This window comes from Amblyraja radiata, chromosome 22 (genome assembly GCF_010909765.2).
Source record: "Amblyraja radiata isolate CabotCenter1 chromosome 22, sAmbRad1.1.pri, whole genome shotgun sequence".
NCBI lineage: Eukaryota > Metazoa > Chordata > Chondrichthyes > Rajiformes > Rajidae > Amblyraja > Amblyraja radiata.
The window spans coordinates 34,399,671-34,412,283 of record NC_045977.1 but is presented as its reverse complement, the minus strand read 5'-3'; the positions used below and the strand labels follow the sequence as shown (position 1 = coordinate 34,412,283).

The following is a 12,613-nucleotide window of genomic DNA, read 5'->3' as shown; positions in this document are numbered from 1 at the left end:
CTTTCCATTGAAACCCAGGCAATAATCCTGCAACGCTTTTAATTTAACAAGTTACATCTCAATTCTAACAGGTGTAAGTAACGAGCCTTACCCTTTGAATTCTGCTTTCAGTGAAGATCGACTCCAAAGTGCTAATGACAAATGTTTCCTTCAACAAGCTCCTCCTGCTGCTGCTGTTCCGTTCTCAAGTTCACCATGTGACTGTACAGAAATTGGTGACGTTGCTTAGTTTTATTGATCTTGTGCAAGTCCACTCTTAATATATTTCTAGTCATTAGGAGCCCGCCTGGTAATTTGTATCCACTGTCAGCAGAAAGCTCACCCCTCCTTATTGCAGGAACGAGAAACTGCAATCACTAGGTCTCATGTGGCAAGGCATTAAATCGCACAGTTTCTTTGAGGAAGGAGATGAGGGGAAATTTCTTTAGTCTGGGGGTGGAGAACCGGTGGAATTCTTTGCCACAGGAGGCCAAATCAGTGGGTATTTTTACAGCAGCGATAGATAGATTCTTCATTAGTGCGGCTGTCAGAGGTTACGGGGAGAAGGCAGGAGAACGGGGTTAGGAGGGAGATATCGCAGAGTAGACTTGATGGGCCGAATGGCCTACTTCTTCTCCTATCACTTATGACTCATGGGTTTGTGGGTTCATATTCACTTAATAGTTCAGCAAATTAAACTAAAACAGGGTGTGTGCAGGAAGGAACTGCAGATGTTGGTTTACACCGAAGATAGACATAACGTCCCCATAACCTCTGACAGCTGCACTAGTGAAGAATCTATCTATCTCTGCTGTAAAAATATCCACTGACTTGGCCTCCCGTGGCAAAGAATTCCACAGGTTCACCACCCCCAGATTGAAGAAATCCTCTCATCCCCTGACTCTCAGTCTGAAGAAGGGTCTCGACCCGAAACGTCACCTATTCCTTTTTTCCAGAGGCTCGATTGTAATCGTGTTTTGTCTTTTCGCTGGCCGGTTGGCACGCAACAAAATATTTTCACTTTACCTCGGTGCAGGTGAGTATTAACTAAACTCGCAGCTATCCGACCCGGCTGAGTAACTCCGGCATTTTGTGTTTATCTTCAAGCTAAGAGAAGGGCTGTGGTTAGCGATTTATTGCAAATACTGGTGCAGGGCTCACGATGGTTGTGTACATGCAGCAAAATCTCCCATTAGTTGCAAACAGCAAATAGCCTTCCTGTAAAAGGACAGACCGTTGCCAGAAAGCTCGCCGACAATAACAGGCAAAGCTAGCGACAGAGAATGGGTAATGTGAGAAGAGATAAGAAAGACTAGTATTTACACGGCATGGTTCATTTCCCTTTTAGAAATGTAACCACCATAGTGATTCACCAATTACAATTTGTTCAGGGTATGATTACAATTTTTTTTTAAATTACTAGACCAGGTGTCCACGATGGCTGTCGGAAGGGAGAATGTACGCTGGCGCGGTTTAGCTGCCGCTGCTCTCTCTTCACATTGTGTTTTGGATTTTTTTGTCTTTGGATCGAATTCTGTCTTTAATTTGTGTATTGGTGATGTCTTTATTATTTATTTTACTCCGATTATATGTTTTTTACTCTTGTTAAATTCTGTAAGGTGTCCTTGAGACTTTTGAAAGGCGCCCACAAATAAAAATGTGTTATTATTATTATTTGGTGTGGACCCGTAGGGCCTGTTCCTCCCAAGGCAATATTCCACCACTGACCCATAGCCCCCAACTGCACAGGCGCGGCTGAGGGGTTCACGTTCTGACGCCAGAGATCTCCGTTGTCACGGCAACCCTCCCTCAACTGCGCCTCGCCATCCCTCTTCCTACCCCTATCCTACCCCACTCCACCTCATCCCCTGCACTCCCTTCTGCTCCTCTTCGCCCTCCCTCTCCTTTCCCCTCTCCTCCTCCCCTCCCCCACTCCCTCACTCCCTCTCCTTCCCTCTACCCTCAGTCACTCCCTCCCTCCCACCACATCACCTCTCCCCTCCCTACCCTCCTCCTCTCCCTCTATCTCCCTGCTCCCCCACTCCTCACCTCCCCCCTATCCCACTCCCCCACTCTCCCTCCGCACATCCCCCACTGCCCTCCGCTCCCTGTATCCCCCACTCCCTACCTCCCCCACCCCCCTGCCCAAACTCTCCCTCCTCACCTCACCACCCCTCACTTTCCCCTACCTCTCCCTCCCTAACCCCCTCCTCTCTCTCTATCCCCTTGCTCCCCCATTCCTCACCTCTCCCCCCTACACCCCCCCCCCCCCCCACATGAAAATCGTGTTTTTTTTTCTTTAAAATAACCTAAACACAATGTTAGCTGTTAATGAAAACTGAAGAATTTGATTAAAGCTGTTATTTTTGAAAATTGTGATTTTTAATGTAAATGAGATTCAAGATCCCATTGTAACATCGTTGAAACGCGGCTGACAGGCAGGGCAAGTGGAAAGGTCATTTGAAAAGTGGTTTTTGTAAAGTTTAAAATGTCAATAACGTACAATATAACATAAATCCGAACTAAACTTGTTTCATTTACATCCCAGGACAATGGTGAGTAAGGAGGGCCTAACATTGTACCGATTTGGCGGAGTTTTGGGCTAACACATCCACGCATGCACGCACACATACAAACAAACAAGATGAGAGTTTTAGTAATATACTAGACCAACTGTTGGGTCCCTGTCACACGGGAGGCCTGGTCCTCCAACGCAATATTGCACCACTCACCCATAGCCCTCACGGGAGGCCTGGTTCCCCAACGCAACTAGTTCCCCAGGACAATAATCCACCACTCACCCATAGGCCCCACGGGAGGCCTGGTCCACCAACGCAACCAGTTCCCCAGGGCAATAATCCACCACTCACCCATAGGCCCCACGGGAGGCCTGGTCCACCAACGCAACCAGTTCCCCAAGGCAATATTCCCCCCCTCTCTCTCTCTGTATCTCTTTCTATGTCTCTTGGTCTAGCCCTGACATTCTGGTCTGTGAGATGCCATTGTGATGCCATCGCTGCAACTCGCCCCTCCCCCCCCCCCCCCCCCCGACACTGGTCTGTGACATGGCATTGTGACATCATCCCTGCAACTGTCAGAAACCTCTCATGTTATTCTGAGGATTTGGCTTTTTGATACGTTTAAATATCAATAACTTGTGAAATATAACATCAAATCCGAAGGAAACTTGACATGAACGACCACCGGACAAAGGTGTGTAAGGTGATGCAAAAATGTATGCGCTACCATGTACCGTTTTGGTGTTAGTCCCCCCTTTATTCACAAATCTTGAGTTTTTAAGTTTAATTTTTTTTTGTAAAATATAACATCAAATGTGAAGAATCTTGATACGGATGATGATGGGGTAAAGCCCCTGTCCCACTTAGGCACGTTTTTCGGCGACTACAGGTGACTAGGCTGTCACCACATGGTCGCGGGGTGACGCCTGTATGGCCATGAGTCGTCTCCTCAAGTCGCCTAAAGAGTCGTAACATTTTTCTGGTCGCCGCTGAATTTTGAAATGTTCAAAACTTTTTGCCGACTGTGGGCTTGACGTAGCTTGTCTTCTCCTGTCGTAGGCGCTGTCGTAGATTGTCGCCAGGATGACGCAGGTTGTCGCCAGGTGACGTTGGTTGTTGCCGGGTGCTGACTTCGGTGAATTCCATTGGCGACTGCCTACGTCAACCGGCGACAGGTACCGGCGACTGAATTGTCTTCAGTTGTCGCCTACAGGGTCGTTACTTGTCATAGCTTGTCGCAGGTGGACTTTGGTTGTTGTAGGTTGTCACCTGTGTGGTCGTAGGTTGTCATATGTGTGGTCGTAGGATGATGTCCTAATGGGTCACCGGTTGTCAGTAGCTTGCTGTAGCTTGAGGTTGACTAGGTGGTAGGTTGTTGTAGATATTGTCATGGGTGGTGGGGGGGGTGGGGGGGGGGTCCAGTCACCGCTTTTTCGGTGACCTGCCATGACTGTGCTACCTTTAGAATGGAAATAGGGAGGAACTTTTTAGCCAGAAGGTGGTGAATCTGTGGAATTCCTTAGACTGTGGTCCTCCCGACGGAGCCTTGGCGTTGGCTGCACCGAGCTTCAGTGCGTCCCTCAGCACGTACTCCTGCAGTCTGGAGCGGGCCAGTCGGCAACGTTCCCTGACGGACGTCGAACTTCGGCCCATCAAGTCTACTCCAAGTCTGATCTATCCCTCCCTCCTAACCCCATTCTCCTGCCTTCTCCCCATAACCCCGACACCCATACTAATAATCTATCTATCTGTGCTTTAAAAATATCATTAACTTAAAGAATTCCACAGATTCACCACCCTCTGACTAAAGACATTTCTCCTCATCTCCTTCCTAAAGGAACGTCCTTTAATTCTGAGGCTAAGACCTCTAGTCCTAGACTCTCCCACTAGTGGGAACACCCTCTCCACATCCATTCTCTCCAAACCTTCCTCTATTTGGTAAGTTTCAATGAGGTCTCCCCTCATTCTTCTAAACTCCAGCGAGTACAGGCCCATAGCCGTCAAACTGTCATCATGTTATCCCACTCATTCCTGGCAATGATCAAAATGGGGGGGGGGGGGGGGGGGGGTACGCAGGGGAATGGCATTCCCCTACTTTTCAGTTTCCAGCTCAGGTTTAATGAGTACTGCAGAAAGATTGGGGTCGTTTATCACTTGATTCAACTGAGACGAAAACGACTTGTTAACTGCCACTGTTAGCACTTGTTAACAGCCAGTAGTTAACACATAGTTATACAATGTGTCACCCATACATTGATCTGCATTCCTCAGTCAATATAATTGTGTTTTGACCAAGTATTAATGACTCAGCGGGTCAGGCAGCATCTCTGGAGAGAAGGAATAGGTGACGTTTTGGGTCGAGACCCTTCCTCGGACCCTCCATAGATCCAACCTGACCTGCTGAGTTCTCCAGCACTTTCTGTTTTGCTCTTAAAATAAATCCGTGGTCCGCAGAAGAAACAACACGATAGACCACCCTGGAAGTGCAAGTTTTGCTGTACACTTCATACAGTAGAACACAATGCTAGGTACGACGGTGACCACAACTTCTACTGAAGTGCGGATGGTCATCGGCTCGCCAGGAGCTCATCCGCCCTTTGACAGGTCTTGTTTTTGGTCTTGTTGGGCGTCTACAGCACCCTCCTCACCTGGCAAACCAGGTGGGGGAGAGAGTTTAGTCGCCGACTATCTGACCATGGAGCAGGTAGCACGGGATTACATGGTACCCGTGGCGGGAGGAACTCCCCCCAACTTGACTGATATGGTGCCCAGAATTGCTCACAATGCTTCAAATGCAGCCTTACCAGCGCCTTACAGATCCTGTTGTACATCATGCATTTGTGGGTGACTTCTAAATGGGAAATGAATGACAACAGAGGTAGTGAAAGGAAAAGAATGGCTGGAATGGAACACATATGGAACACATTTGTTTCTGGAAATCTGAAGTGAAGGAGAATGGTGAAAATAACCAAGAAATCCAGCGCCATCTGTGGAAGGAGAAATACTGAGTTAAGCTTAGTGATTGCTGACATCAGAACCATCCCCCATTCTGGTCCAAACTAGAAAGGCCAATTATCTGAGAGTTTTTAATGAAGTGTTGATTCCCAGATGCTGTAACATGCCGAGACGTAAGATGAAATGCCATTCTTCGCGCTTTTGTTGATACTGTGTGAGATGTCAAAGGTGAAGCGGTCACTGTGGGAGAGCGATATTGAATTAAAGAGACAGTCAACAGGAACAGATTCACCCTTAATAACGTTTTTATTGATGGCTGAAGGTTGCCGTAACCCCGTACAGTCTAGTTTAGAGATACAGCATGGAAACAGGGCCTTTGGCCCACCGAGTCCACGTCGACCAGCGACCCCCGCACACTAGCACTATCCTACACACATAAGGGACAATTTACAATTATACCAAGCCAATTAGCCTACAAACCTGTACGTCTTTGGAGTGTGGGAGGAAACCGGAGATCCCGGAGAAAACCCACGCAGGTCACGGGGAGAACGTAGGAATCTCATACAGACTGCACCCGTCGTCAGGATCGAACCCGGGTCTCCAGCAGTGTAAGGCTGCAACTCTACCGCTGCGCCACCCACTGAAAGCACATTCATGACTTTTACAGCTGTGTACACAAATTCCTGCTGTCAGTTTGTTAGTCATGGGATAGCAATATTTTGACAATCAAAACTGATGCAAAACATGCAGTTATGGCTCACTCCCCATAGATATCTCATAACCTTCTGAGTACATCCAGCTTTTCTGTCTATGTTTCAGATTTCCAGTCTTTTAGTTAAGACAGTATTGACCATATAATGGCAGTATGGGCAGCATGGTGGCGCAGTGGTAGAGTTGTCCTTCCGTAGGTGGATGCTACTGGATGTACTCGGCTTGTACTCGCTGGAATTTAGAAGATCGAGGGGGAATCTGATAGAAACTTACAAAATTCTTAAAGGGGTTGGACAGGCTAGATGCAGGAAGATTGTTCCCGATGTTGGGGAAGTCCAGAACAAGGGGTCACAGTTTAAGGATAAGGGGGAAATCTTTTAGGACCGAGATGAGAAAAACATTTTTCACACAGAGTGTGGTGAATCTCTGGAATTCTCTGCCACAGAAGGTAGTTGAGGCCAGTTCATTGGCTATATTTAAGAGGGAGTTAGATGTGGCCCTTGTGGCTAAAGGTATCAGGGGGTATGGAGAGAAGGCAGGTACAGGACACTAAGTTGGATGATCATATTGAATGGCGGTGCAGGCTCGAAGGGCCGAATGGCCTACTCCTGCACCTATTTTCTATGTTTCTACGTGATAACATCATTATTGACAGGTATGCTAAAGTGTCATGGTATTGTTGGTCATCATTCTTTCTTTTAAGCCCCATTTTATGCCTTTAAACACAAGAAAACTTCTTGCCAACGGTAAATAGCGAGTTAAAAGAACCCGTTTAAGTTCAAGTCAAGTTACATTTATTGTCACATGCATCAATTGGTACAGTGAGATATGAGTTACCGTACGGCCATATGAATAAAAAAGAGCACAATACATGATAGAATTTAACATGAACATCCCCACACAGCGGAATCAACGTTTCCCACTTTGAGGGAAGGCAATAAAGTCGTCATCTTCCTCATTGTTCCTCATTGCTTCCTCATTGATCCCCCAGTGAGTCAGACAGCATTTTTTCAGACTCTCCAGCATTTTGTGTTCATCTCCGACATAAACCAGCATCTGCTGTTCCTTCCTACGGACACCCATGCTATTCTTTAGTTTCGTTTATTGTCACGTGTATCGAGGTACAGTGAAAAACTTTTGTTGCGTACTATCCAGTCAGCGGGAAGACAATACATGATCGCAATCACGCCATTTAGAGTGTATAATAATAATAAATTTTATTTAATGGGCGCCTTTCAAACATCTCAAGGACACCTTACATAGTATATCGGAATAACATATAATCGGAATATAACAATAAAGACATCACAGAGACACAAATTAAAAACAGGATTCAATCCAAAAACAGAAAATCAAAAACACAGTGTGAAGAGGGAGCAGCGGCAGCCAAAGCGCGCCAGCGTCCACTCTCTCTTCACGGCAGCCATCTTGGACACAGACCTACAAGACTACAAATAGACAAAAAAATAACGCTTAGTGCGATTCTGCAAATGGCATTAGTGACTCACATACATGTTACGTGCCTTATATTCATCCCACTCCAGGCACATGCCACATATTCAACCTACTCCAGGCTCCTTGCATTTGAGGCTGTTAACTTTTTGCGGAGAATGTCGGCTGGAAGTAAGGAGCAAGCAGATCAAACTTGAAGATACTTTCAAAGACCTTGTGTGCAATCATCGAGCCTGCAGCATTGAACACACCCCCAGATACCCGGGTTTAATCCTGACTATGGGTGCTGTCTGTGTGGAGTTTGTATGTTCTCCCTGTGATCACGTGGTTTTTCTCTGGGTTATCCAGTTATCCATTGTTCCCGATGTTGGGGAAGTCCAGGACAACGGGTCACAGTTTAAGGATAAGGGGGAAATCTTTTAGGACCGAGATGAGAAAAACATTTTTCATACAGAGAGTGGTGAATCTGTGGAATTCTCTGCCACAGAAGGTAGTTGAGGCCAGTTCATCGGCTATACTTAACAGGGTTAGATGTGGCCCTTGTGGCTAAAGGGATCAGGGGGTATGAAGGCAGGTACAGGATACTGAGTTGGATGATCAGCCATGATCATATTGAATGCAGGCTTGAAGGGCCGAATGGCCTACTCCTGCACCTATTTTCTATGTTTCTATGTTTCTCCCACACTCCAGACGTACAGGTTCATAAGTTAATTGACTTTGGTAAAAATTGTAAATTGCCCTGAAGGTATGTCGGACAGTGATAGTGTATCAGCGGCGACTCGGTGGGCCGAAGGGCCTGTTTCCGTGCTGTATTTCTAAACTAAATTAAACTACCCAGACTCAGACCTACTAACAGCTTCCTGGTTCAGTACGGGCACAGGACAACCTACATATCTCTCGCCTCATTTACTGAGGCATCTGGTCGAAGGAACCCACAATCCTTCCCATGCTGTTCCATAGTTTACTGCTTCTCAATACTGGCTCCCTTCCACCATAACAGCAACAATACCCACCCATCCGTTACATGTTGGTCTTGTACTTCTTGTTTTCAAAAGCTTTCACAAAAATTGGGCGTTAATCTTCCCGAATTAAAACCATTGTAATAATTGTGACCTTTGGAAAATCAGTCCAACAGCATTGCCTGAAAAGTCAACATGGTATTGAATTGAAATATCTCCAAAGGGCGGCACATCAGTGGAGTTGTTGCCTTACAGCGCCAGAGAACCGGGTCCGATCCTGACTGCTGGTGCTGTCTGACTGGAGTTTGTACGTTCTCCCTGTGACAACGTGGGTTTTCTCCGGGGGCTCCGGTTTCCTCCCACATTTCAAAGAAGTACAGGTTTGTAGATTAACTAGATTGTTTTAATTATGTAAATTGCCGCCAGAGGGTAGGATGCAAATCTGGGAAAACATAGAACCCATGTGGACAGGTGATTGTTGGTCAGCGCGGACTTGGTGGGATGAAGGGCCTGATTCCACGCTGTATCTCTAGACCAAAAACAAATGTGATAATATCACCAATTGCAACTTGCTGTTTCCTTTCAACGTGCAAGAAACTCCCATCTGAAATAACATCGTGTGACTTTGAGATTGAAGTGACTTTATTGCAACACAGTTTATTTAGGATTGTAAATGCCATCACAAAGACGAAAGAACTCCAAATCTTTCACTCCAAAGAAATGTTACCAAGGACCTTGAGATTTCAATGAGCAAAACTATTTCATTTCATACCCCCAGCATTCATGTTTTATACCAATTGAGGAACCAGTTTATCTGGTTATGAAAAATGTTCATTGTTCCCTAGTGAGTAATAAAATGAGAGTTGACAACACAAACTTTTATGAGATTAGGAAGTTTTTTTTACTGAGGAACTGATAGGATGTGCTTCCCCTATCTCTTTGTCCTCTGCCTTTAAGTTAACTAGGTGCTGACGTGAATGCAGTACATCCTGGATACGTGTCATTGGGATGGAGCCAAGTAATAGCACAGTGTGTGCTTAACAAGGGTTCCTGAGTTTAGTTTAGGTTAGAGATACAGCGCGGAAACAGGCCCTTCGGCCCACCGAGTCCGCACCGACCAGCGGTCCCCGCACATAACTCTTCTACACACGCTAGGGACAATTTACACATACACCGAGCCAATTAACCTACATACATAGAAACATAGAAATTAGGTGCAGGAGTAGGCCATTCGGCCCTTCGAGCCTGCACCGCCATTCAATATGATCATGGCTGATCATCCAACTCAGTATCCCGTACCTGCCTTCTCTCCATACCTTGTGATCCCCTTAGCCACAAGGGCCACATCTAACTCCCTCTTAAATATAGCCAATGAACTGGCCTCGACTACCCTCTGTGGCAGGGAGTTCCAGAGATTCACCACTCTCTGTCCAGAGATTCACCACATCTTTGGAGCGTGGGAGGAAACCGAAAATCTTGGAGAAAACCCACGTGGTCACGGGGAGAACGTGCAAACTCCGTACAGACAGCAGCTGTAGTCGGTCTCGAACCCGGGTCTCCGGCGCTGCAAGCGCTGTAAGGCAGCAACTCTACCGCTGCGCCACCGTGCCGCCCAAGTGAGGCGATGTCTGTTTGCTGGTATCGCCAACTCCAACCCAATTCAGGCCTACTAGAGTTTTTAACTTGCCAGATCAACGGTTTAATTTAATGGTTCAATGGCACTTTATTTGTCACATGTACCGAGGTGCAGTGAAATTCATTTTTGTATACGGTTCAGTACAGGTATGACTATATAACAGGTGCTGTCGAGTTTGTATGTTCTCCCTGTGGTGAACCACATGTGTTTTCTCCGGGTGTTCTGACTTCCTCCCGCATTCCAAAGATGTGCAGGCTAGGAGGTTGATTGGCTTCTGTAAATTGTCCCTAGCATGTAGGCTAGAACTAGCGTATGGCGATCGCTGGTCGACGCGATGATCGGTGGGCCGAAGGGCCTGTTTCCACACTGTATCTCCAGCTAAACTTAAACTAAACATAAACTAATCCCACGGACTAATCCCACGGAGTGGCGGCGCGGCTCTGGCTGCAGCGGCTCACCGGCAGTCCTGTTTGTTTTGTGTTTTTTGTGTTGTTTATTTTCGTTTTGGTTAGTCTAGTTTTGGTTTTTAGTTTGTGTTTGGGGAGGGGGGGGGTTGAAACGGGGCTTGCTGTCTCTCCCTGCGGGGGAATGGGACTTGTTTGTCGTATTCCCCTTCTCTGCCTCCGTCTGCGCTGAGGCCTAATGGCGGAGCTGGCGACCTCGAGGCTCAGGAGGCAGAGCCCGCCAGGACTCGCCCTGAGCTCGCTCCCGTGAGGGCGGCCCGGCTCGGGGCTGGAACAGTGCTTCCGTGAGGGGCTGTGACGCTCCCGTGAGGGCGGCCTGGCCCGAGGAAGGAACGGTGCTCCCGTCGGAGTGGCCGAGCTCGGGGAGGTACGGCGTTCCCAGCCCGAGGGAGGAGCGGCGCCCATGTCGGGGCGGCCCAGCCCGAGGGAGGAGCGGCGCCCATGTCGGGGCGGCCCGGCCCGGGGAAGAAGCGATGCCCAAGTCGGGGCGGCCCAGCCCGAGGGAGGTATGGTGCCCATGTCGGGGCGGCCCAGCCCGAGGGAGGTACGGCGCCCATGTCGGGGCGGCCCAGCCCGAGGCTGAAGACGGCACGATACTCACGTAAGGGTGGCTGGGACGGTGTTCTGGCGGTGGTGGCCTGAGTCCGGGGTTCGGCCGCGGGCCAGCGGCTACGTCAGCAGGACTGGTGGGCTGGTGGGCGGCAGCTTCGACCACCCCGGGCCGCGGGACAGTTTTTAACATCACCCGTGGGGTATCGCCTCAGCGCAGAGGGAGAAGAGGAGGGAAGAGACTGCAGACCTAAAGACTTTGCCTCCATCACAGTGAGGAGATGCTGGGTGGACTCACTGTGGTGGATGTTAATATGTGTTTATTGTTGTTTTTTATTGTATTGTATTGTATGTATGACTGCTGCAATTTCGTTCAGACTTCGGTCTGAATGACAATAAAGGCTATCTAATCTAAGATCAAGTTCATGGTCAAAACTCAGTTTGGGGAAGTAAACAATGGCACAAAAAGAATGAAGTTATGATATATAATTCCTCAATTAGTATCACGCAAATATGTTAATTTAAAATACGGGAATTTTCTGGATGAGATACTGTATATAGCTCTCCGGTTTCAAATAGCATACCTTTTAGTTTAAGTGCCATCATAGTTATTGATTAAGCTAATTGATCACCTTACTGGAAATAATTCCATTCGCCTCAATTTATACTTTCTTATTAGTGCACATAGAAATTAATAAAACAGGAGTTACACATTAATAACTCACAAGTCATGTATTATTGACTTCCATTAACTTGAGGCTTGTATTTACATTCTCAAAATGTACTTAGTAGAATAAAAACTTTGAGACAGTAAACATGTACCAATACTTCAGCACAGCGTGAATAGTCAGCTTAGTTTAGTTTATTGTCACGTGTACCAAGTTACATTGGAAAGCTTTTTGTTGCGTGCCACCCAGTCAGTGGAAAGCTAACACACGATTACAATCAAGCCATCCACAGTGTACAGATACATGATAAAGGGGGTAGTGCAAGATAAAGTTCTTAATCTCCTTCCTATATTCTGCCTTGTCATTATTTGATATCTGGCCCACAATCTGATTTTGTCTGCAAATTTGTAAATGGAATTGGATTTGCATTTGGCTGCACAGTCGTGGGTTTATAAGGGGTAAAGAAGGGGGCTGAGGGCACATCCTTGAGGAGCTGAAATTAGGACGTCTTTGGAAATCAATAAACTCCAGATGCTGGAAATCTAAAATAATACGGAAAATGCTGAAAAAATACTCAGCAGATCAGGCAGCATCTGTGTGAAGAGAAACAGAGCTTTACTGTACATCAGAAATTCTTCTTCAGAATATCGTTTAAACATTTAAGAGTACTAAGAAAGGTTCCGACTGAAAATGTCACCTATTAGTCATAGTGCGTAGAGTC

The 12,613-nt window shown here is 46.9% G+C and overlaps 1 protein-coding gene across 1 annotated transcript in view; it reads right to left on the bottom strand.

Annotated features, from left to right (window-relative positions):
• Window positions 1-312, bottom strand: part of LOC116985895 (LITAF domain-containing protein-like) — a 43,282-nt gene extending 42,970 nt beyond the window's left edge. The window contains exon 1 of the mRNA XM_033041012.1: window positions 92-312. The gene's annotated coding sequence lies outside the window, so the exon portion shown is untranslated. The remainder of the gene's footprint in view (window positions 1-91) is intronic.
• Between the last annotated feature and the right edge of the window lie 12,301 nt (window positions 313-12,613).